The following is a 23518-nucleotide window of genomic DNA, read 5'->3' as shown; positions in this document are numbered from 1 at the left end:
CTGTCTGTCCGTCTGTCTGTCTGTCTGTCTGTCTGTCTGTCTGTCTGTCTGTTGCAGATATCTGTTTCTTACGGTGGAACTGCGCTGTTAATGGCGATTGTTGTGGGCACAGGTTCACCCCATAAACACTTTGTTTCGTGACTGTCGTTGGGCCACTGAAGCTGTTCACCGTCACTATGATGTGACAATATTGCTGAAGTGTTAGATTTTTGTAACACTTTGTTATTTCGACTGATCCAGCTAGCCATGTCCAAAGCTAAAGATGACAGTTTGGCGCCACCGGTTGTTTTATTTCTCCTGCGCGCTGTCGGTCAAGTCCAAGCAAATGTCCCCCAGTCAGATCAGCAGATGCTTCAAGTTGACATTCAGCCTGCAAGCCTTGTCTCGACACAATATCTTGATGATTAGCTCGACGTCCTTGCCGTTTACAGACCAGAATCAGATTAAGTCATCTCTCTGTTGTCGAGTTGAATATGAGTGTTCCCTGCAAACCTGTTGGGCTTCGAGGGAACATAACTGCGGCGCTTGCCATGGTAACGCGGAAGGGGGGGGGGCGCATACGTCTAAGTACTGCGATCATTCTTCAAATCAACGGTCATTCAGTGAATTCTGCTGTTTTACGTGCCAAAACCAGGTTTTGATTATGAGGCACGCCGTAGTGGGATACTCCGGAATATATTGGACCACCTCGTTTTTTTTGACGTGCACCAAATGCATGCGACACGGCCGTCTTTGCAGCACAGGCCACGAAAGCGTGTGGCCTGTGCTGTGCGGAGGCTGCTTAAAGTGGCAGCAACAAGCAGCAAGGGGAAGCACATGCGCTTCTAGCGCCATCTTTTGGAGGCCAGAATAAGCAGACACGGCTGATAGGTAAGTGGCTGTGGGCTCCTATGCGCAACAGGCGGGGCCTGCAACGCAGCGTCTGCTGCTAGCAAACCGCACTCGGTACGCTAGCACATTGGAAACTTGAAAGGGCTAAAATATGCCCGCTAGTTAATAGGCACTCCCAGCGCATTTTAATGCGTAAGCGTTCTTTGGCGAGTACAGCAGCAAGATCTGTCCGCATCGCGAAAGGTGTTATGCCTTGTAGCTGCAAAGAAATGTGCAATGTGCGAAGTTACGACAATTAATCATCATAGTGGTGTAAACATAGATGACTGGTAGCTTTAAAAGCGATCAGGAAATATTAAAAAAATAATTAGAGATGATAATCATAGAGATACATAGGGTCCACAGAGCATGCATGGGGAAGCCCGAAAGTTAAGGGGTTTCACGTGACAGAATCACTCTCTGATTATGACGCACGCCGTAGTGGAGGACTCCGGAAATTTCGACTACCTGAGGTTCTTTAATGTGCACCTAAATCTAAGCACACGGGTACTCACATTTCCGGCCGCATCTCGGCCACGGCGGCCGAATTGCGGCCGCCGTGGCCGGGATTCGATCCCGTGACGTCGTGCTCTGTAGCGCAACACCATAGGCACTGAGCAACCACGGTGGGTCGTGGGGAAGCCTGTAGTAGGGGTGAGCCAAATGGAAGTTTGGGTGTAGGCCAACATAAATCTGGGAGTGGCTATTTAAATTTCGGGAAGCGCCAACTTAATATTTGGGGGTGGTCGAAATTGAAATTTGTCAAAAATTTGAATGTGATCTAACGTTAATTTGGGAGGGGGGGGGTGCCAAATTGAAATTTGGGTGTAGGCCAACATAAATATGGGGCTGGGTCAATTTAAATTTCGGAATGCGCCAACTTAACATTTGGGGGTTGGTCAACTTGAAATTTGGGGAAATTTCGAGGGGGCCCACATAAAATTGGTATTGGGCCGAGTAGTAATTTGGGGAAGGGCCAACTTAAATTTGGGTGTATGCTTATGCACACTTTGACAACTCCAGTAGAGTTTCTACGTACTTTTTTCCACTACGGAGCCCTGGCTACCCATTAACCCCCCCTCCCCCCATACCATGAATAAACCTCGCCAGATTTGGAGCGGTTTAGGGGAGGAGTGCACTAAAGTGAATCTTCGGCTGAGGTAAATACCCGGGAATATTTTGTTTGTTATTTAGGCTTACTAATTTTGTATAATGACAACATTTGCCTAATTCTTAACCAATTAACCTTAGTTAATGTTATGTGGAAGGCGCTTGTATCTCTAATGATCAATTAAGATTATATAATTAGGTCTAACTAATATCAAGGTACCCTTAATTCTTGATTAGGCTACGTTGCTTTAGTTTTAGTAACTTTTGATTAGTCTAATAATTTAACATAAATTGAATTTAATTAGAATCAGTATTCCTAATTGCCCTCAATGAATTGCCGTTACTCTCGACTAATTTTATTGTAACTAATCTTGTTTGTATTTATAAACCTTACTTACACACTTATATCTCTCAGGCACTCACTATATATAGTCAAAATCATAAATATAATTAGTCATACGTAGTGATAAGGCATTCTCACATACACCTCCGCATAACCTCATATATACTTATGGATGCAGTGCATCGTGTCACGCATTACGGACAGAAGGACGGACGGATGGACAAAGTTGCGAGGGGAGAATCCCTGGAATGCTTACGCCTTAGCATAGGTACGCCAGGAGTACCTAATAACCAGCGGGCGTATGTTGGCGCTTCCACGTTTCCAGTGCGCTTGCGTATCCAACGCGGTTTGCTAGCAGCAGACGTTGCGCTGCAGGCCCCGCTCGTTGCGAAACAGTCGAGCGAGAAGGGGGGGGGGGGGGGGGTTCCAGCTTATTCTAGCAGGCGCTTGCCTATCGGCCATGCCTGGTTGTTCTGGCCGCCACCAGATGACGCCACAAGCAGACGGGCTTCCCTAGCTGCCTGTCGCTGGCCTCTAAGCAGCCTCCGCAGAGCAAGGGCCACGCGCTCGCGTGTGCTTTTTCATAAAGGACCACCCTGTACATGATACCGGATACGTGGGCTCACTTACGGGCACTGGACTGCTCAGAAAAGTTAGCAACGGTGGCGAACGTAAGATGCACGTTATTCCGTTGACTCCGTTTGGCGCGATGACACCAACAACAGAGTCGTAAACCGTGGTTTGCTTAGACCTAAAAAGGGGGAAACGTAGCTTCTCGTGTGCAATTTCCACAAGTTTATTATTATTATTATTATTATTATTATTATTATTATTATTATTATTATTATTATTATTATTATTATTATTATTATTATTATTATTAGTCGTATAATAATACGACTAATAATAATAGTAATAATATTAATAATTAATAATAGAAACGTTTTATTGAAGTAATTTTATGCCGCCTGCGCATCGGACACACCCACTTAACACACAACTTTCTACTGAAAAAACAAGACAAACCCTTATGTGAGAAATGTGGCAATGAACTCACTGTAAATCACATTTTATTCTCGTGCACACAGCTCGAACGGCTAAGGAAAAAACATTTTACTGTATTTTACAATGAACGCATTCCCTTCCATCCCAGTCTGCTTTTAGCAGATAACCCACTAGTAGAAACTTCATCTGTTTTTAGTTTTTTGAAAGACGCAGCGATCCTAAACGCAATATAATATATCACAGAACTACTAATTCTAAAATTTATTACCCGGTTTTTACACGCATCTTATGATGCACCTCACCCATTTTCTCAGTCCTGAGAAGGCTGAGGTCTTCAATTGGTTTGTTGGGCTCCTCAGAGTCCTTGTCTGGACAAGGACCTCGCTAAGGATACCCAATTTTTGAAATAAGTTATACCATGTGTTTGGCGCATGATAGCCTAAGTTGCTTATGCGCCATAAAACCCAATACAATACAATACAATAGTTTGTGTAACATGTGGTCGAACAAAATCTTGAGAAAACTTAAAAAACTTCATGTCAAAACAGAGGCCTAATATGCGGCAGCTTTGTAGCTGGAGCCCCCCTGTGAGATGCACAGAGCCTTCTTTTGTTCGTGCGGCTGCTTGGTGACAACACACACAAAAAAAACATTAAATAATGGCAAATCGGTTCTGTGGAATCCTGTATTCTGAAAGGCAAAAATTGGGGGGTCCTCTGCTCAAACCTAGCACACTTGCTCCGGCTCGCTCGGCTGCCGCTTGCGCTCGTTCCCTTCGTGCATACTTGAGGTGTGGGTGGCTTGAGCCGTACTTATTGAAAGATGTGTTGGCTTCTTCTTGCCATCGTGCCTGAACTGCAGTTCCTTCCAAAGTGCGTGAGTTGAAAATTTCCGGCTTGGATATCGCAAGCTATGCAACGTTGAATTGATCTGCCGTATCTACTCTCATGATGATTGCGCTTTTTGTAAAAAAATTGCCGTAAATTCAGGCGTGCAATCATTACGCGGGTTAAATTTCCCGCGAAAAGGAAAAAATGTTTCCATCCAGCATTAGCAGCGGGATGACACGTCCGCAAACAGGAGACTGCCACTGCAATAGTGCGGGACACAAAAAAAAAAAAGTCTGCCGGTGGAGCAAGCCGAACGTGGCGAATGAGATTTTCTTTTCGTGAGTAATTACGCGCATTAAAACAGATTCTTTCGTATCAGTAATGAATGTAACATTGTTATTATCAACAAGTCTGTGGCAATAACCTAGCCATGTCCACTTTGAGGGGACAGAAACCGAGATGGGCGTGCTTAGCTGCCTGTGACATAAACACATGGCGGTTATGCTGCAGAAACTGCGGCATCTGCCTTCACTACTATCCTAATACGGCACATTTCCACTAAGGGTGGGCGAATGTCTTAGCTGTGTTACAAGCGTTGGCGTATGAATAGGGTACACTTCTAACATATCAGTGTAAACGTGGCTACTATTGTTGCCGCTCGCAATTTGTTGCGTGCCCACGAGTGCAAACAAGAATCGAAAGGCGCCTTTTTTTGTTGTTGTTGACCACAGCCATTATAAAGCCTACAAATAATAAAGCCCAGGCAAGTTTGGTTGTTGCTTTTTTTTCATACAAGTATGGAGAACGATCAAAAGAGTAAAATGGGGCATCTGCTCAAGAGGAAGCTTTAGCTCTGGTGCTGCTACTCCTATATGTTCAAAATCGGTTGCTCAAAACGTACTTTTGCCGTGTCGACACGAGCTGACAACCGACTTGCGAGGGTCAGCCGACGAGTGCAGAAGCGAGAGCGCGAGAGAGGAAGGCAGGCTGGAACGCAGTCGTTTCTGTGCGCAACGGGGGGGGGGGGGGGGGGGGGAAGGCTACAGCACCCTTACAGCTTACAGCGCGGCCGCCTTGAAGGCCATCCGTGATGCGGACAAGATGGGCCCAGTTCCGCTCGCTTCGTATGTGCTATGCTTTTGACATTCACGTAGAAGCGAGAGCCAGCATGCAGGTCAGTTCGCTCGCAGCTGCTGCCTCGCTTGCTTTATTTGCGATCGTAATCGATGCTTAGCGTTTCGGGCGAAACGTTCATCGCTCACTTTTTGCAATAAAGTTAGACATAGCAACGAAAGTTTAAGAAGTGAGGTGTCTCGGATATTATGAACTTAAGGTAAAACAGACGTCTTATGTCGGATTATCAGTCTGTTGTAACGAGAGTCGACTCTATAGACTACTCATAACAATTTTGGTCAAAATGAAATTTCATTGCACTTGGCCTTTGACTGCATTCATGCTGCTTACTGTCCAGGTTTTATTGTGCACTTTGAAGTGGTAGTGTTAGTTCTTGTGGCTTAGTCAAGCCAGCCTACTGTGTTGCTGATGTGCAGTCATTGGTCGGGGAGGCGAGCAGATCAGCCGGCTGCAAGCGGAGTCTGGGTGCAAGATCCAGATGGCCCCCGATTGTGGGGCTATGTCAGAGCGACCCTGCACCCTGACTGGACCACGGCATGCCATTGAGTGAGCCAGTCTTTCGAAAGCTCTGATGTGAACTTTACTGGCTTATTGATTATGGGTTTGCAAAAAGTAATGCTTTTTGTGTAGCAGACACCAGTGGTAAGACTACTCCTCTCGGTATGTCTCTTGTGGGATCGTTGCCTTCAATTCTGAGCTGCTGTAGTTTCGTTTGTAGTGTCTCACTTTTCTAGTTATTCAATGCAGTCAAGGCAGACAACTTGATAAGTTTAACATGGCAAGACTGTATGGTACTAGTAATTATCTGTTAAATGGGACATAATTTGGCAGTAGCTGCAGTGTTCTGTTTGAAATTATTACTTTAGGAACACAGCAGGAATTCTTTACATATTTGTGTTCTGTGTTGTCTTTGGCAATCGTGGGAGGGCAGCTGCAACAAATGGCAATTATGGTTTCAGGTGTGTGCTGTAAAAAGCCTTGGCAAATGAGATGAGTCACTTTTGATAGGGACTGCTACTGCTAAACACACTTTAAATTGTTTCATCGCGCGGCTATCAAGAGGGGGATGTCATGACGCTTTTGTTTCCGTGCCTATCTCCGTAATTTGGTTACAAAATACCGTGTAGTTCCGTTATTGTGATCTAAAGATGCAAATCCGCAAGTGTTGCTCTTTAAATTGGGGACAGATCGTGCCCGATTTTCGTTGCGCATGACTCGATAACTGCGTGCTTTGCCAGCACCATTTTGGTATCATTTGAAAGCTCACGTTTCTGCCTTTCTTAGGCGGTCGGCACTATTGCCAGCATAAGTCACTAAAAATTTGCGGCAATTATTGGTCAATTCCAGCATTTGACCAAGATGACGAGTCATGATTGGCTCCGAGGACCACAAGCGCTCAAACGACAAACCGCCATCATTTTGGCTGTCTCGCAACTGTGACGCTGGATATGCTGGAGGTCCGACAAAGTTTCGTTTCGTGAATCGTTACTTCTGAAAGCGATTCTGTCATCACAGTTCGCACAGACCTGGCAGTTCGCCGTTGAAGGTCGACACCTCACTGCTTTGCCGGATCCCACATATCCACACGCTGGTTACATGCGGAAGAATTGAGCACATTTGTTGGAACTGAAGAGGAAGTGGATAAGAGGACATGAAAAAACTATGCTTGACAATATTGCATCTACGACGGCCACGGAGCGAAACATTCTGCATTTTGTTGAAGATCTGACCGCCGATAGTGCAACAGGCCTCGGTTGCGAGGCCCGCTACTCCGTATGTTGTTGTTGGACATGCAGCAGTGACTCGGCATTTTCTCGTGTAATTTTTGCGGTGGTTTTGTGTAGCTGGTGCGGAGCAATCAAGATTACAGTCTCGCTACTAAACTGAACGTACTCGCAGTGCACAGTGCATGCTATGTCGTCGACCGACAATGGCCAAATGTCCATGAATTATACCTAGTGCCTACTGATATACTTTCGTGCGATTTTTTCAAACTTTCTTTCAATGAGTTGTGAAATGTTTTTCATTGTTTTCCCAAAACCACAATTTAGGTGCTGATGCTGTATTGGAGGTGCGTTCTGTGCTATCACTGATTTTTTTTGTTCCAGACAGCAAAGCTATGTAGAGTGCAAATAAGCAAAATAATGTTTCATGTATTAGGAAATTGAACAGAAAAAGTTCATTGAAAAAACATGATTTTTGTATGTCAATATTTGTCATCTATAGTTTGGTAGATCACTCACCTCCAAGAAAATTATGCAATAAAGCTGAATTTCTTCAATTTCTGGAAAGTTATTTACTAGGCAAGAAAACTGGATGTATAGTTAAAACTAGCACATTAAATTAAACTTTGTGAGTTTTATCAAAATCGATCCAAGATTTTGAAGAGTTTTGAACTGCACGGTTCCGCCTTAAAGTATTTTCACCCAAAGTGATAATGCACGCTTGCGAATGTATGCCTGTTATCTGCAAGATACAAAGGATAGGGAGGTAATGGATCTCTTCTGTGTTTAGAGCCATTAGTGCAAATAAATGTTTTGTAAACTTCAAGTCAAGATTCTGAGAGTCCAGGCTTATATTTTTTTTGTTCTGGCTTTGCGAAGTTGTAAATTGCTTGTGGCTAGCTTATGGCCATGTTAAGAAATGTAGGCAGATGGTGGTGTCTAACAGGCAAGTCATTGCTGGTGTGTCTTTATGCAGGAAGGCAAAAGAAATGATCAACCAAATAATAAGCCGTGGAAGGGATCCAATCCAGCTAAATGATGGCCACGTCGTAGTGGAACTCATGGTGCCGGGGCCCCGGGTGGGCCTGGTCATCGGCAAGGGCGGCGAGACCATCCGGGGGCTGCAGGTATGATGCTAGCACTTGAACATTATGCAGTGTCGCTGAATTGCTCCCCTGGAGCTCTCTGTTAAACGGGTGGAGCAGCCCCACAGTCTGTGGGACTGCTCGAAGTGCGTCCACTTGAGCCTTCTGCAGTGCTCCATCTCTGAAGGTGAAACAAGGATGCAAAAGCAGGCTGCTCAGCTACCAAACTTAACCGCGACCTGCAGCTTGCCTGCGAGCTGTAGCATGTTAGGTTCTGGTACAGAAGCGCAGCAAATTGGAAGCGTCTCCGATGTGCATAAAGTGCACTTAGCACTCACTTTACAAGCAAAATGCGAGATGTAAAATTCTTAATGCTGATTCTGCGTTGTGAACTGAAAAGGGCCGCAGCTCTAAGCTCGGAAGTGTCATCTCCATAATTCTGTAATCCAGCTTTTGCATTATGTAGAAAGCATTGCGGCTTAACATACTTGTAGTGTATGGAAAGTTTTCTGTACTAAACATTGCAGATGTGCCTCATGCTACTTTAAATTTTCACTGCCAGTGTCGTACAGCATGCAATCACTAGCCACAAATACTGAAAAATGAGAGTACGATTAAAACTTCGTCGCCCTGTGCAGGAGCGAGCCAATGTGAAGATGGTGATGATTCAAGATGGCCCCCGCAGTCTATGATGGACAAGCCCCTCCGCATAACCGGCGAAAAGAGCAAATGTGAGGTGAGTACGGCTGTTCTTTTGTACTAATTTTTGATTGTACAGAATGCAGCTGTTAAACCCATCTTCAGAAGTGTTCTACAGTCAAACCCAGTCATATCGAACTTTAAAAAAAAGCGCCTGTCAGTTCGATATAGGGCCTGCTAAATATATGTATATAAGCCTGATAAAAAAAATTGCACGTCATCAAAGCCCATACTACAGTAAAACCTCGTTACACCGTACCCGCTTAAACAGTAGTTTCATTTTAAATGTAAAGGCAAATCCGCGATTCAGCGGCCATTGAACATAATGTGTTTTGTATCTGCATAAACCGTACCAGCTTATTGTGTACGCATCGCTTAACGCAGTGTTTCCACTTTTCGTCGCTCAAACACGGCGATGTGTCGTCTCCATCGGGCGACTTGGCAGAACAAAAAGCCTCAGAGATAGGAACGGCCTCCAAACGCCCTGTACGCTTGCGCGTAAAGCCACATCATTATTTCGCCGCCGTTCCAGAGAGCGTTATGGCGTCGTGCAACCAAGCAATCGCGTCCTGTCGAATTTAGGATAAAAAAAGACACATGGTGCTCAGCATAGAAAAAAAATTGACCTATCGCTCGTGCTATTCAATGTGACGCGACTAAGCTCTTCCTCTATGGTGGGGTCCAAGGAATTCTGGTTGGAGGTGGCGTTGCATGATTTGGCGTGCTGTTGAGAGCATTCTCGGAATGCAATACTGTTTGAATTAAATGTCACAAATACTTGTGCATTCGAATTGCTGGCCGTTTTCACCCATTAGAATTCGCATAACTATGACGGGACCACAGCGTCAGTTTGAATAAACCGAACGTTAGAATTAAGCGTGTTCGAATTAATGAGATTCGACTGTACTAAACTTCAAAAATTGTTTTCTGGGAACATATTAATCAGTAATATGTATTGGGTTATGTTTTTGCATTCTCGATCATGAATGTTGGCACAGGAAAATTGTTCGATATCGGATTGTATCGCGAGGTTCTACTATAGAGTGACTGCAGTTTACTCAAGTATAATTTCAAAACGGGTATTCTGCCACTTACCTGTTCTCTGCACTTATCCATAACCTTCCAGCAGCATTTCAGAGCTGGGAGGTGTTTATGAAGTGCTATAATAATTAGCTGGAGGATTTCGCTGACGCCCCAAGGGCCCCATTCGTGCCCCATGAAGGGAGTTAGATAGTACCCATCCAGACATGCAACTGGCTTTCTCGAGCATTGCAAATGATTTTACTGCTCATATTGCGAAACCTGCCGTGGTTGCGTAGTTGATTTGGTGTTGCACTGCTAAGCGCGAGGTCGCAACATCCCGGCCAGGGCGGCTGCATTTTGTTGGGGGTGAAAGGCAGACACCAATGTACAGTGGAACCCTGGTTATACATCCCCTGGTTTTGCGATGACCCAGGTTTTACGACGGATTAGCGCTGTCCCGGCGACGTCCCCATAGAAGCAATGCATTAAAAACCCCGGTCATCCGATGCAATTTTACGCCTGAGCCACATTATATGACGACCCTCGCGAAGCCTGGGACGGAACAGTGGACGAGAGAAAAGTGCCGCAGGTCTCTTTCCTTGATCCGTCTCTTTCCTTCTCCACAATCACTTTCTCCCTCTCTTCTCGGCGGCGTTGCCTCTCGTCGCGTTAGTGAAGCGTTTCTCTTCCAGTTTTTCAGCAGCAGATCGCCGACAAGGTAGCGCGGAGAGGCCTAGGTTTGTCGCATGTGTTCTTCGCTGTAATCCTAGCGACCAGCGTTCAGCGGAGGTTTTGAGTTGTGTAGAGCAACGTGACGCACAATGTCCCAAAAGCGAACAGATCTGTCGCTTGGTGATAAGCTGAATATTATTCGGGAATCGGAAAAGTCGCATGGAGCCATGAAAGCCAGCATTGCCCGAGACCTTTAAGATACCCGAATCTTTGCTTAAGACGATCCTGGCAAACAAAGCGGTGATAATGCAGAATGCCAACAAGTTCGGGCTCAAGTGGAAAGTGCCAAAATGACAGCATGCGAACATGGAAAAAGTTCTCAAGTGGCTGCATCAAGCACGGAGCTCTGCGGTCAACGTTAATGGCACCATTCTAAAAGAAAAGGCGGACCTTGTGGCATTGCGTCTGGGAATCGACGACTTTCAGGCATCGAACGGCTGGCTGGATCGCTTTAAAAAAACGAAACAGGATGGTGTACAGCCGCTCTTGCGGAGAAAGCACTTTCGTGGACGTTTCGACGGTGAACGAGTGGCTGTAGTCGCTGCCGGAGATTATTGCTGCATACAAGCCGTGCGCCGTTTTCAACGCCAATGAGAGCGGTATTTTTTAGCATATGCAACCCGGGCAAACCCTTGCGTTTAAAGGTGACAGCTGTCCTGGTGGCAAGCGTAGTAAAGAGCGTGTGACGGCATTATTCTGTGCTGACAAGGACAACTCCGAGAGGCATCCCTGCTTATGGTGGGAAGTTTGCAAAGCCACGGTGCTTTAAAGGCCTTGCGAACCATGGCAGACGGGATCATGCGCCATGGATCTTTCACCCATCCAGCGAAGTCCTGCAGCGAGGTACGCTTCATTTTATTGGCAGGTGTGAATTCATGGCAGCCACTAATAAGCCATTCGGGGTAGAGCGCCCGAATTCCAGCTCTGATTGGCTTGTTCGAACAAACATCGAGCGGCTGGAGCTGCGATGTCATGCCACCGGCTATCATGCCAAGGCCGTTTTTGCATGCAGCCAGCTTGTCCTCGACGCGTTGGTCAAGGTGGCACCTGAATGCGTCGAGCACAAGCATCCCAAGCTGCCGCCGCCGAGTCTCGTCTGCCAAACATCAGTCCATTGAACGACCAAGTCCGTGGTCATCCAACCTTTTTCATTTGCGCGCACAATCACGCCACTTGGGAACACGATTTCTTTCAGGAACGTCTTCTGTCTGAAGATATGGGGGCAGTGCAACAAAGCATTACGGTGACTAGTTTTTTCGTGGACTTGCTTAGCCCCATTCTATTCAACGGTTGTCGTGGCAGGCATGTCAAAGTGGAGCGGCGTGTGATCGGCATTTCCAATCTGTCCGAAGTGGTAGCAGTTTCTATGGCACAACATCGAAATGTACAGCTGAAAATTGCAATTTCTTTTCATATTCAGGTTTGCCCTGAACACAACAGGTCAGCAGCTTTTCATCGGTTAGCCTTTTATATATACGGAGTGTTGCCTTCCCTTGGGTCTTCGTGAGCAAGGGTGTGTGGGTTGGTGCAGGTTCACCCAAGGCCTGTGCTTGCACCACGATGCTGCTCCATCAGGGCAGTACTTGTGGCTGCTCGAACCATCCGAGGAGCAGGAATGAAAATACGCCTACATTGCCTGGTGCATTCCTTTTACACTGCCCCTGTTGCTTATGGTGGCAACCTGGTATATATATAGGTTTGCAGCTTCTGGATCACTGGATCATTTAGCTTCTCCCCTCTTGGCAGTGGCTCCTTTAGCTTGCGAAGAGCAGTTCCCAGGCGCTTTGCTACATGATTGGTGCAGGTTTCCTTTTCAATATCTACAGCACCACCATAGACATCTGCCTCTACAACTGCGGTGTAGGCTTTGGAGTCTCCCTCGCTCAAGAATTTCTTGAAGCGCAATGGTGTGTCCTAGGTCAGGCTCCCTTGCCATATTCATACGGCGGCTTCCGCTTCCATTGCACGAGATTAACAATGAGCATTTTGCTCACACACTGGGCCATGAAATGCTTGCCAGATTTCCTCTTCATCTGGCAGGGCGTTATGCCGACTGCAGGCTAGGCAAAAATTGGACAGGACTTCAAAGTTCAGTGTCAAGGGACACAACAGTTCCAGTACCATTGTGGCTTTATGGCCTCCTTTGTGCCACGTACCGTCATACATGACGGCAATTTTGTCCCCGCCCGCGTCACTCGCTGTGAATTGCCTGGCTCGCGCAAGATTTTCGGCGATAGCATTCATTGCCACGTCATCAACTTTCCGGGCGATGGCAGCAAAAGATTTGTGATGCATTAACTTTTGCAATCCGAAAACTGCAGAAAATCTGACCAACTGCTTGTAGCCAATTCCAATTCCTACTGAGTGCGCGGCCACAAGAGCTTTCACATTGACAGCGAAGCTATCGCGTGCACTCCCGTTGTCGTAGGCTCTGGTTGCGCGCGGTCCGTCGCCTCCAGCACTCGTGCTAGCCTCCCCGTCCAGAGAAATGCGCTGTGATGTGTACGTTGCTGAAAGAAGGCGGCAAAACAAAGAATGCACGATCAAAACGACCCCAAGATTGAGCAGGCAGGCCATACGGGCCGAAAATGGCGCGCGCGTATAGTTTGACTTCATTTTGGCATTTGCACATGTTTTGTGCCCCGCGGTGGCCTCAAAAGTAGCGCTTTTTACTTTGCGGTTGAATTAGGTGCTGATAATTAAAGATCAGGTAGATTGAGACACACAACCCAAAATATTGTTTTTCAATTATTGCGATTTTTCGGTTTTCGAGGACCGCTTCCCCCCTTACTTGGGGTCTCACAATTCAGAGGCTGTCAGCTGTCATAAATTAAAAGCTATAACAGACAGCACAAAAATATCAAATGTGATATCAGCTTAATACATGATTTACCCACCGAATTTTATTAAATTCGTTCCATAAATATTGAAACTAGCTTTCATTGCCACGTGCATACCAAGAGTTGTGCCCTCAAGAGTGTCCTTGTACGCTGTTCCAGTACGCCAAGCGCCTTGTGCTGGACCTCATCACAGAAAAGGAGCTGGAAGTAAGTCTTAGCTTTTCTCCAACTTTACATGCAGAAGCATTGTCCCTCCAGATGTGCCCCCCCCCCTTTCCATCTTTAGGGATCAGTGGTGTGCTTTCCCTGTTCCCTGACAAGGGAAGGTACAGCATTTGCAGCCACAGGGCATGGTCTGTGTGCTCAGCCTGGAAGTAGTGCGGGGCATACTAAAACCCTGTGCCACATGTGCTTACTTTAGCAGCCCCAATATAGGTCATCTTGTCATAACTACTGTATTTATTCTTGATATGATCTCGTTATCACTTTTGAATTTATCTCATGATAGCATGTTATGATAGTGCCTCGAGGTGGCTCCAGCTGCCTCGTGTCCGCGTTGCTCGCGATCGGGCTAGGTGCGAGGAGAGCAAAAAGCGTGAAGCGCAGCGGCGCCCACCCTTCGCCCCCCTCTCAGCGAACGATTATTGATCCGTTGTGGTGGCTTAATAACTAAGGCAATCTGCTATCGAGCATGAGGTTGGCCCACCTCGCAGTGCCACGAAAGCAGCAGTGGACAGCCCTGTTGATAGAAGGCGCCGCTAACAAAGTGCGATTGTGTAGTGCTTGAAACAAAGCTGCAAGTTTTGCAAGGCCTAAATTGCGAGTTCACACAGAAGTGCTTCGATCATGACTGCCACAATCGGGGGCCAGCCGGTGAGACTACCGAGCAACGACAAAACAGGTGGTGCTTCGATGTTTTTGAATGCAGATAGTGGTGCCTAGCTATGCGAAGAGATTGCGGCGATCAATGCCGAGACAGACAGCGGCGTTGTGCAACGGGGGTGACAAGATTGGCAATGACCTGTCGTTGACACCGACCCCGATGCTCACGCATAGTGCACTGTCGTCTATTGAGTCATCCATTGATTTCCTTCACGTTTTACTATTGCCACTAGCGTTCGCACAGCAGCTGGACAGCGCAGTTGTGAACCGCTAACTCCTACGAAAGCAAATGCGTATTTCCGACTATTTCAGCCCACTTAACGCGTCATATATGCTGATTAGAAGTATAAACATTTTATTGTTTACTGGGTACTTTATGCAACGTGTATTTTTTAGATCAAATGGCAAATTTGGTTTCGTAGTTAGAAAGGTATGTTCGGTAGCTTTTTTTTTATGGTGGTCCAGATGTAGCGATGCCAGTGTGTCCGATCTGTCACTACAGCATGACAAAACGCCTTGAATCCAGCTGCATAATGGATCTCTTACTTGATGGTGGCAAGTTCGGGGTGCAATAATTATGTCAGGAAAAGAAAAAAAAACACTGATTGGAAAAGTCGGGTGCTTCATTGTACGAATAAATATAGCAGGTGGAATTTTTATTATGAGAGGCAATGGGTTGAAATATGCTGTGTGTATAGTTTCTGCTACTGATGTGGGCGAGCAATGAGGTAGGAACTACTGAGCTATTTTCAAATGATACCCGAGATTTCCTGATTTGTGGAGATTGATACTAAAGTGTGTGAAGGCTGCCTTACTTGAAGCTTTTGTGACTGGCCGCTGGCAATCTGCTCTGGGGTGAAATTACCGTACTTATTCGAATCTTGGCCGCTAGTTCAGATCTAGTCGGCTCAGATTTGAGGATTTTGAAAATTGCGCCAGTTCGTAACTGAAACTGATAAATATGGTGCATAGCTAGCGCTATGTAGAAAAGTCAGCATCGCAGCCACTACCACCCGGGCTAGTAGCCCACCGAAGTGCACGAGCGATGTTGTCGCTCTGACCTGTGTCGCATTGGAGCTGGTTCTTTATTATGTGGTATTGGCGTGCGGCATGGCATTATCGTAATGGCACCAAACAGGTTAATGTCACTATAGTGCTGCTTTCAAACAAAAAGTTGTGTTAGCCGCAGAGGCATAGTAAGCGTGGCGGGACTTCAGCATCGATGAGAAAAACGTCCATCGTTCGAGGGGGCAACGAAAGACGCTTTTGCGTGTGCTGCAATGAGATCACAGCGATGAAAGTAGCCATGCAATAACTGCTGTTCGCCGAGATCGTGCCGCGTTTCAACGAGTGCGATGCCGTACTGTCTGCGCATGCATGGGTGTGCGGACGCGAGCTTGCTCGCATCTGCAAGCTTACATGTCGTTCTGGGCTATAGGGACGAGGCTAGCGGCAGTTATGATGTAGAGTGAGCTTGGCATGTTCATATTAAATAAATGCTGTTATCATTTTGTAAATGCTGTCCACACTTTTTTGTACGGCCTACACTTGAGGCAAGTTTTTTTTTCTGGCTTCGGACATTCGGGGGTCGGCTTAGAATTGGGGCTGGCCTAGATTCGAGTAAATACAGTGATAGTAACGTCCACCCAGACAGCGACCCCAAATTGAACCCCAGAAATTGTATTTCCGGCTTTATTTTCATGAAGCCAGGTCGCCATTTAGTTGTATTGCTAATTCACACTACAGCCATTATGGCTCCATTTTCAAGCCTTAGGCTCTGGTAATGCCTGGCAGAAAGTAACTTTCAGCCATTTGGCTTTAACATAGTATCTTTGACTCAGGCTGGACACCACTAACCATCATGTTAGAAGGCGACTGAAGTCATTACAAAGGGAAACTAAACTTTGAAAAACCACCTTTAGAGCTTGAAGCATGTGTACAACACAGCAGCTGTTAAATTGTGTTTAAGGCGAAGGAGATTTCACAATTTTCCAGTTGTGCGCCGTTAAGGTTTGTTTACCATTCATGAATTTTGGGCTTCGGCATCCTTGAAATATTTGAGTTGTCCTTTCATGTTGAGTAATGTTCTGTAAGGACCTTGAACTTCCCACTGCCCAAATAGGTTTGAAACAAGCGTTTCAATGGTGACATCTGTGTCGACTAGTAAAAGCATTCCTTGTGTGCCACTTCACTGCAGTCGCCCATGTTGAGGCTTGTGTAGTGTTCCTTTTGCTCGCCTTTTTTCGCATGAAGAAATATGGCGCTGCAGCTATCTGAAGGATCAATCTACTGTTTACAGCTGTACTAAGATGGCGGTGCTTCATAATTGGAAAAGTTGTCTGCTGTGAAACTGCACTTCCTTGTCCAGTTTTCAAAAACACGCTAAATATAATGTACTTCTTAATATTTCTGAGCATAAAGATCTGAGGATAGTTAGCGAGAATTGCCATGTCTCCCTGAATATTGAATTTGCCAGTTTGTTTGGGGCTGAATCTTTTTATTGCACATACTTCAGAATGGGCAGGAGCCAGCATAATCAATGAACAGGGGGATTTTAAATGTCTTGGCTATTTCGTTCTGGCGGTTCCTCAGAATGTCCGTCGTGGCTATGGTGGGGTCGGCCCTGGTGGACCCGGTGGTGGCGGTGGTGGTGGCGGCGGCGGTGGAGGCGGCGGTGGCGAATATGGTGGGCCTCCCGGAGGTGGTCCTGGCGGAGGAGGTCCTGGTGGTGCTTCCCAAGAAGTTCTGGTGCCCAAGCAGGCAGTAGGCGTGGTGATTGGCAAGCAGGGGGACATGATCAAACGCATCCAGCAGGAGACTGGGGCCCGTGTCCAGTTTCAGCAGCCACAAGATGACAATGCCCCTGACCGCGTCTGTCTGCTCACTGGCGGTCCTGACCAAGTGCACCACGCTGCCTCGTTCATTGGCGAGCTCATCCAGAGTGTCCTGGTGAGTGGAGGGTGTGACTGTGAGCAATGGCTTATCTCTGGTGCTGGGCAAGGCTTTGTAACAAGAAACGAGGTACCTTGGTAGCTCAGTAATGACTTCAAAGAAATGGTGTTGGTGTAGATGGAGCTAGATCACACTATGGCTGTGATTGAGTGTGCATAATTTCGGACAACTTTCACACTGGAAAAATGCCGACAATGTATACTACCTTACCCTACATTGCTTCTGTAAGCATGCGTGACTGCTGCAAACACTTCAGAATGCAGCATGCATTCACACATGGCCGTCGAACTTAAGTATTAGCTACATGTTGATTTTTCACATTTCAATTCAAGTAACTTTTGTACTGGATTTATTATCGTTGAGGCTAGACTAAGGTGTTATGCATGAGTATAGTAGCACCTTGTTCATAACCTTTAAAAAATGTACTGCTTGCAAAAACTTGCAATCTGAGTTTAGTGAAAAATTTGTCACTCAATTGTAGTTGACATTACAAAATGCAAAGCGTTGCACAAATTGTTGTAACACGAGCTGTCGACATGTGCCAAGCTGGTTTGGGCCCAGGATGACCCAAGAATTTGACCAAGTCAGCAGCTTCTTTAGACAGGGGGCGTTGAGCTGCTGCACAAGGCCTATCGAACTACCGTATTTAGTTGTATAATGATCGCACCTTTTTGTAAAAAAATTGACGCAAATTCAGGGGTGCGATCATTACGCGGGTTAAATTTCCTGCAAAAAGGAAACTTTTTTTCATCCCGCGTTTGCTGCGGGATGACAACAGGTCAACGGATCGGCAGCTGCCGCTGTAACAGTGCAGGGTACACCAACACAAAAATGGCGGCCAGCGGAGCAAGCCGAATGCGCTTTTTTCTTCTCATGAGTACATTACGCGCCTTGAAACAGTATCTTCTATGTCAGTAATGAATAATATCGTTACTATCGGCAAGTTTGCGGCAATAACGTAGCCATGACCACTTTGAGGGGACAGAAACAGGTGGGCGCGCTTAGCTGCCAGTGACAAACCCATGGCGGGTATGCTGCGGAAACTGCGGCATTTGTCTTCACTACTGTCTTTATACGGCATGCTTCTGCTATGTGTGGGCGAATATCTTAGCTGTGTCAGAAGCGTGAGCGTAGTGTAAACGTGGCTACTATCGCTGCCGCTCGCAATTAGTTGTGGCCCACAAGTGCAGACAAGAATCGAAGGGCGCCTTCTTTTGTTGTTGTTGACCACAGCCATTATAAAGCTTACAAATAATAAAGCCAACTCAAGTTTGATTGTAGCTTTCGTTTTTCATGCAAGTATGGAGAATGATCAAAGGAGTAGAATGGGTCGTCTGCTTAAGGGGAGAGGCTCCTCGAAACAACTTTTTTTATTATTTGTACCAGAAACTTCAAAATTCAGCCAATTAGTTTTTTATGCAGATTTCAAATATGCAATTAGGTTTTGTGTAGCTGCTATAGTTCTCGAGTTATACTATACTGAATGACAAATTATAGTGATCTTGACGGGCACTTTTTTATGAATTAAACTTTCACAAAAAGTACTGTGCTATAGCTCATTTAGCTCTTCATAGATCGCAGGGTGCCGATATCTAGTCAAAAAACGTGTTCAGTTATTGGAAGTGGGACAAAAAAATTTTGACACTTCAGCCATTGTTTCTTTCAGTTCCCCGAGACATAACTTTGTACTATTGTAATTATTTACGACTGATATTGAAATTTCAAGTAGATATCGGCATTCTACGTACCTTCAAGAGTATGTATGCCAAATTTCGTTAGTATACACCAATACTAAGTGTACAAAAAGCTTCCCGGAAGACACGAAAATATCAAAAAATTTGAAAATGAGAAAAACAGGTTTGAAAGTTTCAAAACCTTCTATTCTTCAAAATCCAATTGTTTTTGCATGAATCTTCGTCACACTTAGAAATAGCATGGACTGTCTTGTGATGCAGCAGTTTTGAAAGGCCGATGATCGCACAAAATCGCAAAAGCCGTCATATCGAGCACCTATAGCGCGCGCTGCCAAAACAGCTTTCACGTTTATGGCAAATCCGTCGCGCGAGCTCCCGCTGTCCTAGCGAGTGTTCGCCCCGGGGTCACCGCATGCAACGGCTGAGATGATCCGCTTCGACGTGTGCGTGAATGAAAGCACAGATTCAGGGCAGTCAGGATTTTTGCAGCGTAGCTCTAGGTACGACGACAGTCCTTTGCGCTTCTCAGCTACTTCTCGGACAGCGAGTTTCCGTTCACGGCAAGTGGGGCATGCCGAACCTGTCACCAGTGCCGTGAATGCGCCTATCTCGCACAACACCGTGTTAGCAGCAGGGGCACCGTCAGACCTTGATTCGCTTTTGCAGAATTCCATCTTTTTCTGCGATGCACTGTTGAAATCCACAGCAGCGTCAATTTTGCCACTGTCGCGGCGGCCGGTGTCGGCGGTAGGCCTAACCGACGTTGGAGCGTCGCGGGCGCCGTACTCTGCTGTCGTTTTTTGAACGCCGTTTCCCTTGGTACTTGTGCCGAGTTCAATAATTCCGGGCGTCGAAACTGCGCTTTTTCGGGCTAGTCATCTCAAGAAAACGCGGAGAGAACACGGGAAACTATGCGGCTAGCGAGAACGCGCTGCGGCGGTGGTTCGGATTTGCTTCACAAAAGGAGCACCGCCGTCCAATGGCGGGGCCGCGCTGCATGGCGCGCAATTCAGAATGCGCGACAGTCTCGCCTTCTTTCTCGTTTTTCTTTTATTCGCCGTTAACATACGAGACCGACAGCCATTGAACCTTGGAGGAAAGGGCTGACGCTGCACGCCCCAACGATTGCAAATGGCGGGCAGCGACGCTCGATTGCGTGAGAACGATGTTAACGGCGCGGACTTTCTAAACTTTCGGTGGACTATATAGAGTTTCCGCCGCTCACTTAGGCGCATTTTTTGGCGACTTCTCGTGCGAATTTCGGCCTGATATTTACAGAAATAAAAGTTTATAGACCAAAGATGACAATGTAGCTTAAAACAAAAAATGGCTGTGGCTTAGCTAAGGTTAAGCTCAGGATGCGAAGCATACTAGCCTTTATTTTAGTTGTTGAACCACTGTTTAGCCTGGTGAACTGCTGTTGCTTGGCTATATTTGGTTCGGCTAGACGAAGAAACAACTCATGCGTTACTCTGCTTCGCCTTCAAGAGTGGAACGCGACAGCGTTCCCGTCGACCCGCCAAGGGGCGTAAGACAATGGGCTACAGCGCAGCGACTACGCGCCCCGCATTGGACGCGGTGAGCGTCGAGCAACGCAGCGTTCGGCGCGGCAACGAAATGTGCGCCTGAGCAAGTGACGCACGCCTGAGCCTTAGAAACAGCTCGTTTCTAAGGCAACACCGCATTCACTAGAGGTGCTTTTGTACCGCTTTGAAGCATCGTACTCGTGGCTCAGTGGTAGCGTCTCCGTCTCACACTCCAGAGACCCTGGTTCGATTCCCACCCAGCCCATCTTGCAAGAGTTGAGCCAAAGCCACCTATAAAATCAGTCTCTGTAGCAAGCCGCAACCTTCGCTTCTCATTCCAACGAGCAGCTCTGTCCTCCAGGAGGCATCTCACCTCGTGAGTGTCTAGCAGAGGCAAGCGCAGCTGCTTATATGCTGCCGCGACGCCGCGATCGACGGCGCGAGTTGGAGCCCCGTTTCTGCTCTCTCGTGACGTCACGGTGTCACGTGGTATTGAAGGCGACACCGCCGCGCCTGAGGAGCTGGGTTGAGCTCTCGTAATATGCTTCGCATAAAAAGTGAATTTTTTTTAGAAAACCGCGATTTTTTGACCCGCGTCTCCCCTTAAGAATGTTTGGTGCGTGCAGACCGCTTGGTATGTCTTGAAGATTCGTTTGCGTACAATCGGAAGCATTCGACAGATGGTACGCGCGATCATAATTAGCTAGACTTGGCACATAACGCATCACTGCTGCAAGTTCGGGGTGTGATCATTCCACGGGAAAGAAAAAATTAATTTTGACGACAAAATTCAGGGGTGTGATCATTACGTGAGTGCAATCATTATGCAAGTAAATACGATAGTTGGCCATGCCAGGATTTTATGCTGCTAGAGCAAAACTAGACTCTCTCATCGCGCTGCCTGCACAAGGAACGGCGTATGGGTTATCGCATATTACAATCAAATGCCTTTGTAACGAAGTGCTTGGGGCCTCCTTAATTATTTGTTTTAAAGGTCATTCATTGCACTGCTCACAATAAAACTGGGAGAGTATTAGGTCATTATACAGGTCATGTATTATGGGCACTCAACTGTAGATGTGTGCAGTACATGTCCAGCCCAGTTTGTAAAAGATGGCGATGTTCAGGCATGAACTATTGCTTGCTGTCAGAAGAAGCACGAGCACCGTATTCATGATTCTTATAACTGGCCACGCCACGATCATGAAGGCGGGAGAACCAGTGGCAATACTGGTCAACATAAACAAGTTAGGGACCGTTTTCCACTGTAAACAACTCGTAAAGGAGGGCTTTGCATGCCCAACCAAAACCCCGCATGACAGTGAAACAGCACTGTAGAAGTTGCAGGCATTGCCGAGCTTTGGGAGTATGTCGCTACTGACAATAAAACGGGTATTGCTTCGATGGAGGAGTTTGTATGCAGGTAGTACTGCCTCATTCTGTAAAGAGATGGCCTTGACAGACTGAGGCGACAGTTGCTCACTTATTTCATGCATGCTAACGGATTACTGCGAGTGCTTTTGCCGTGGCTGGACATGATTCACACCATGGTTTTAAACCTGAAACTGCCGATTTTAATTCAGCGCTTCTAACTCCTGACGTACTGTTTCGAGGTACAACTAAATGTTCTGTTTTTCAATAGCATAAGTGGCAAATTGGGTTTGCAGCCACCAAGGTATGTTCGACAGCTTTTCTTTTTAGGGCATTCCAGATTGGTTTTGCTCTTTTTGATATTGTTCCAAGTGAACTATAGATTAAATACAGCGAATACAATCTCCGAATTATACTTTGGATGTGGTTGGTTGTTCGAACAGCTTCCATGCACTGCCACTTGTTAGATTGGTGTAAACGACTGATATTTCAGACTCTTTAAGGTGCAGCATTCTATATTTGAGACTCCGCCTGCATGACCATATGCTATGGAGAGAAATTGAAAGAGCACTGCATTTGTTATGTTGCCAGTGCCTCCTCGACACTGAAACTATTGAAGGACGCTATTGTGGCAATAGCTTAATTTATCGACAAGGCACCAACTGCACCCAAGCTGCCAAATGTGAAGGTTGTACTTCTGCAGCTGGCATTTGTTCCTCTTTGTGGTTAAGGGGAGGGGGTGACATGGGTCTCGAGGCGAAAAAAATTGATTTTTTTGAAAATAACATTTTCAGTACCTACAGCTCCTGTTCCTTTATTTCACCAAGTTTCACACCTTGCGGAAGAGTATTTTGCCCGCAATATCAATTGATAACATCACTGTCAGCTGAATTCCGTGCAAAAACAAAGCTTTTTTTCGCGGCGCGTAGCTGTTTTCCTATGTGCCTGCGCAATCGCAGCCATCTTGGTCTCTTTGGAAAGAGGAGCCTTTCTTCAGTTTCCCGCCAAAAGTGACTCCGCCGGCTTGCCGGTGACGGTGAAATCAGGAAAGAAAGAAGTCCAAACACGTGATCCCATTCGTCAACTAGCGCGTGTGATCAGAAACGCGTGCTCTGGTTGGCTGCGTGAGGTTCCTGTCTGCTCCGTTCCGCAGGCGACGTGACGGTGTGTCTCGTAGGTTTGTGGCAAATGTGCAATGATGACTGATCCACCAGGGAAGTTCGCCACGAGGCCCAACTACGGCAGAAACAAGCGATGAGCTTATAATTTCCAAAAGCGTTCCATTGCTTTGGAGAACATTCATAATCGTTCGCATCGTCCGCTGCCAACCGTAACTGATGCCGAAGTAAACCTAGCCAGCTCACCGAGTGTGTGTTCTGGACAGCAACCGCGTTCGGCGTGACACTGCAATGTTGCAGCGTGCGGATTTGCTGGAGAGGGAGATGAATGCTGAAAAGTACTTCCAAGTTCTTACGTCAACCCCAGCGATAAAGCGAAAGTTGGATTTGCTCACTCGCGCCGACGGCGTTGCAGCCGCACTAGTCGATGCTATTGTCAGTAGGACTCCATGAATGCACTGATGTCGTTTGTCAAGTGCAAGGTGTGTGGTGGTAGCGTTGCAGTAGACAAAAGCGAACGGGAATATGGCCTCACCATAAATATCGTTATCACGTGCGTATGCTGCAGTGGTATCGCGTC

General features: G+C 46.5%; 1 pseudogene; it reads left to right on the top strand.

The window, feature by feature from the left end:
* Nucleotides 1–5712: 5712 nt before the first annotated feature.
* Nucleotides 5713–23518, top strand: part of LOC139052002 (far upstream element-binding protein 1-like) — a 53470-nt pseudogene continuing 35664 nt past the window's right edge.

This window comes from Dermacentor albipictus, unplaced genomic scaffold (genome assembly GCF_038994185.2).
Source record: "Dermacentor albipictus isolate Rhodes 1998 colony unplaced genomic scaffold, USDA_Dalb.pri_finalv2 scaffold_17, whole genome shotgun sequence".
Classification (NCBI taxonomy): domain Eukaryota; kingdom Metazoa; phylum Arthropoda; class Arachnida; order Ixodida; family Ixodidae; genus Dermacentor; species Dermacentor albipictus.
Note: the sequence above shows the minus strand (reverse complement) of the source record. Positions and strands in the feature narration are given on the sequence as shown.